Here is a 4395-nt window from a genome sequence, read left to right as displayed (position 1 = left end):
TATCAGTCATAAAATCTGTAATGTTCGGTCCTTGATGACGTCACTCAACTTTTTTTAAATCAGTTCTAGTAACTAACAATCATAATGACCAGTCCCGAGGAAAGATACAAGGGCGCCGTAGGGGGTGGGCTGGAGGGTTTGTAGCCTTCCACTTCCCCCCCCCCTTAAAAAAGAAATTTTTTATTAGAAAATTTAATAATTTAATTTGAATTATTTTCCAAAAAATTTAATATTTATATTTAATTTTTGAAATTTTTTGTAAGCAAATGCGGATTTTTTAATTTTTTTTTCAAAAAAATTTAATATTTGAAAATTATTTTTACAAACTTATTTTTTAACTTTTTTCCCAAAAAAATTAATTTTTGGGAAACGGCTGTGGAATTTATAATTTTTTTCCGAATTTTTAATACTTGAAACTTAATTTTTGTTAAAAAAAATTGCCAAAGCAGTTTTTTTTTATTTTTTTTTCGGATAAATTTAATATTTGATTTTTTTTTATGTAATTTCTTGGGAATAAGCGTGGATTTTATATTTAATTTTTTTCCAAAAAAAGTAATGTAAACTAAGCGCTTCCCCTCTCCAAAAATATATGGATGAAACTAAGCGTTTTATGTAGAATTCCATTTAAAAAAAAAACATTGTCAATTCTATAATATGATGAATTCCCCATATTATATTATATAGTTAGAAAAAAACAATATTTAAATTGGGAGAAACAACTAAATACAGGATGTGTTTGTAGTAAGCCTAGAAAAGAGATTGGAAACAATTTTTGAAACATAGCACATTTATTGTTGACATAGCCATATATTAATTCCATTTTACTTAAATTAGCAATGTTTAACCCAACATTTTCCCTCAAGGATAATATATTAATAAATGAAGTTTTAAGTCGTTATTATTTATTTTTGGCTGAAATTGATGTTCCTTTTAATTTTTGAATAAAAAAATGTAATGTATATATCCATAAAATACATTAAATGTTTGTTTTCTCTTGGAATAATGATGAAATTATGCTCTTGCCTCATCATATGCGTCTTCGTAAATCTATGAGACTTTTTTGGTATGAATAATTAATCCATGTCTAATTATAACTACAAAAGGAGAAGTGATTAGTTGAGTTATAAATCAAAAAATGACTGACATCTCAAAAAACAACTATAAGAATAACATCGTTTTGTAAATTTATTCAAAATCAAAAAAGTAATGGGCAAAAAAAAAAAAAAAATTGATGAAACTTGCATGTTCAATTTTTTCAGTTGCAAAAAAATGAATTTCTAATGAAATATTATATTTGTCGATAAAATAAAGTTTGTAGAAATTTGTCTGGAAATTTGTTTGAGTATAAATTTTTTTTCTCATTTTTTTATCAAACGTCAGGTTTTTCAATGTTTAAGTGGAAATGGCAAAAAATAATGCATTTTGGACATAAAATTATAATCCCTAATATTCAATATAGTATTTTCAATTTCTGGACCATTTTGTTACATGATATTTTCAAAAATTAAACATTTCTCTGTGGTTACTTTTTAGAAGACATTAATCTCCACAACTTTTATTTTTGGCAAATACGAAGAAATCTTGGTACATTTGGGTTTCTCTTTACAATGTCAATAAATGGTATTAACTACTTTTTTGTTAAATTAGTGGAGAACTTTTTTTTGCAATTTTCTTGACAATTTTTTGACAAAATCAAAAGATGGACTTCTCTTCTAGACAAATTTTTCCATGCATATATGTTGGTATGTTATTTTAACCTTATACCCCTTTTTTATTTAAAATCATAATAATACATTTAAACATTATAAAATAAGTTACGTCATTACTAAACGTCATCATTCACCAGAGGGATGTTCAAAATCAAATGGGAGAAGTCTGGCAGGAGCAACTGAGCCACTTATCGAATTACGTGTCAACTACTTAAGCTTCTGTGGGGTAATGAATTTACAAAACCTATTGAGTGGGATTGCATTCAGACAAATTGATGGATGGGTTCTCTCGGAGTAGGATTGATAAAAAAGGATGTTCACTGTCCGTTCATTTTCATAGTCTAATGTTATTACGGTAAACCTTTTATTCATGAGCCATTTTTGAATTGATTCAAACTATATCTATTTTGTTCTTTTTAGGAGAAGGCTTCACTGGAGTTTAGAAGGACCTCTTTGGGTGTTCTTTCATAACTCTGATAGCTTCGTTAAAAATAAAAATTTCAGCATTAATAAAAGAAAAAATAAATTATAGATAAGTCCCTATCAATATAATAAAGTTTATAATTTCAGTGTCCTCATAATGACGTTATACCCAATAATAAATAAAAATAATTAATATCATAATCATAACATAATACCGCACTTCGATCAAATTCAAATAAAATAATTATTAATAAGGTATATTTTAAATATTAAAATTTTCTACTAATCATGAATGAATCTCTTCATTGTTTCTATTCTAGAATCTCTTTCCTAATGAAGTAGTTCAATCTACTCTCTTATGAAGCTTGGAAGTTTGAATTTTCATCCTGCCATCCCTTGTGGAATACGGAGTTCCGAATAAGACGAAGAGCATCTCTTAAGTGGATGATCAAGTTAAAAGTTTCTTCCTTTGGTCTTAATTATTGGAAAACCTAAAAGTCCACTGAGTTTAGTTTTGTATTTTGCACTCGAATATAAATTATATTCTTGGCTTAATTTCATTAGAAATTTGGTGTTCCCCTGTATTAACGATGGAAAGAGATATTTTCTAATAATAATTTCCACTAGTCATTCGAGGTATTACATCTTTTGATCTTAAATTTCGTGAACAGCTTATGTGCCTTTCAAGATTGCAATCTTCAATTCAGGGATTTATTCTGGAAACTCTGCTGATGGTAAAACCCATTCTCAATTTTATATTGATTTAGTATCCTAATAAAGAAATGTATAATGCTCTTGTAAAACAGAGCTTGTATCTAAAATCATGGGGAATAGCAAAGAAGATAAAATTGATGTATTAAGTTTCCAAAATTTTAGGATTTATCCGATCACATTGTCAAAAAATTACTTATGGATTTATTCAACCAGGAACTACGCATTAGGAAGTCTTATAAATTCGAAATAGACATATATTTAAAATAATATATTTCAATGTCTATAACTTTTTGAGAAAAAACTAAATAATTATGAGCAGATATCAACATTGGTTTGTAGATGTAACTTTTTAAGTTAGTACTATTATATTTTATCAATTATTTACGGTATCAAGGACGTCTGCCAGATTTTATTATGAAGGGAAGAGGGCTTGCTTTTTGGATTTTTTTTAATCAAAAAATTTCAAAAAAAGTCGAAAAATTAAAATAAAATTTTAATTTTTTTACACTTTTTTTGCAAACAAAAAAAATCCAACTTTCACAGCTCTTCACTGAAAGTTAGATTTTTTGGAGAAAAATTTCAAAATCTATAGGCATTTAAAAAAAAAAAAAAAATTTTGAAAAAATTAAATTTCAAATATTCAATTTTTCTTGAAAAAAGCAAAAATTTCTTAATTTGGGAGGGATTACAGCCCTCTAACCCATCCCTTGCTGAGGCCCTAGGTATATAACAGTTAGTAACTAATTTATAAATTATAATGAACAGTTGCCATAGAGAAAAATAGAGAAGACTAATTACCCTATGCTTTTTTTCTTCAAATATTCCTTTCCTTTTTGACAGTGGAGGTGAGAATGGAGAAAAAGATAATTGTGAAGTTACGGAGAAGGATTTGTATTTTTTTCCTTTATCTGATGGCTGCTTTAATGAAACAGCATGACAGCTCTCCTCCAAAACATTCTTCAAGTTGTCAAGGTGACCACCATTATTTTTCAGTTTTTTTGTTGTTTTTTTTAAACATCCTGGCTGGTAGCATAAACGTACTGAAAGAAATGTCATGGACCTCACGTGATGTCCTTGAAAAAAAAATTACAAAATTTTTACTTTTTAATAAAAAAAATTCTTTAAATTTTTTTATTCAATAACTGTGAATTTTTGAAATTTTTTTCCACAAAATTTATTTTTTTGTAAATAGCAATGAATTTTTGAAATTTTTTGTGAATAGCTATGGATTTTGGAATTTTTTTCAAAAAAATTCCAAAAACCAAAACCCTCCAAAAACAAATATATATATATATATAATCCTGCAGACGCCCCTGATTACTGAGATGTTCTTTTTTTAATTTGAACACATATACCGGGTGATTTAATACTTGTTTTCTATTAATCACCCGGTATATGTATTGTCGGGCTTAAAATAGGCTGTGACGTCCTTAATGTCAAAGCTTCGGTAAATCTATGGCTGGTGGTCATATTATTTGAATCTATGTACCTACGCAAAACCAAATTGGAATGAAAAGTATCCTTGTGTTACATAAGGATATAATTAATC

The 4395-nt window shown here is 27.3% G+C and overlaps 1 long non-coding RNA gene across 1 annotated transcript; it reads left to right on the top strand.

Moving 5' to 3' along the window:
* Positions 1-845: 845 nt before the first annotated feature.
* On the top strand, positions 846-3005 carry LOC121123312 (uncharacterized). The gene is made up of 3 exons (XR_005865972.2): positions 846-2064; positions 2130-2387; positions 2453-3005. It is a non-coding gene; the product is annotated as an uncharacterized lncRNA (long non-coding RNA).
* Positions 3006-4395: the final 1390 nt, after the last annotated feature.

The sequence above is a fragment of the Lepeophtheirus salmonis genome, chromosome 8 (assembly GCF_016086655.4).
Source record: "Lepeophtheirus salmonis chromosome 8, UVic_Lsal_1.4, whole genome shotgun sequence".
NCBI classification, from domain to species: domain Eukaryota; kingdom Metazoa; phylum Arthropoda; class Copepoda; order Siphonostomatoida; family Caligidae; genus Lepeophtheirus; species Lepeophtheirus salmonis.
Note: the sequence above shows the minus strand (reverse complement) of the source record. Positions and strands in the feature narration are given on the sequence as shown.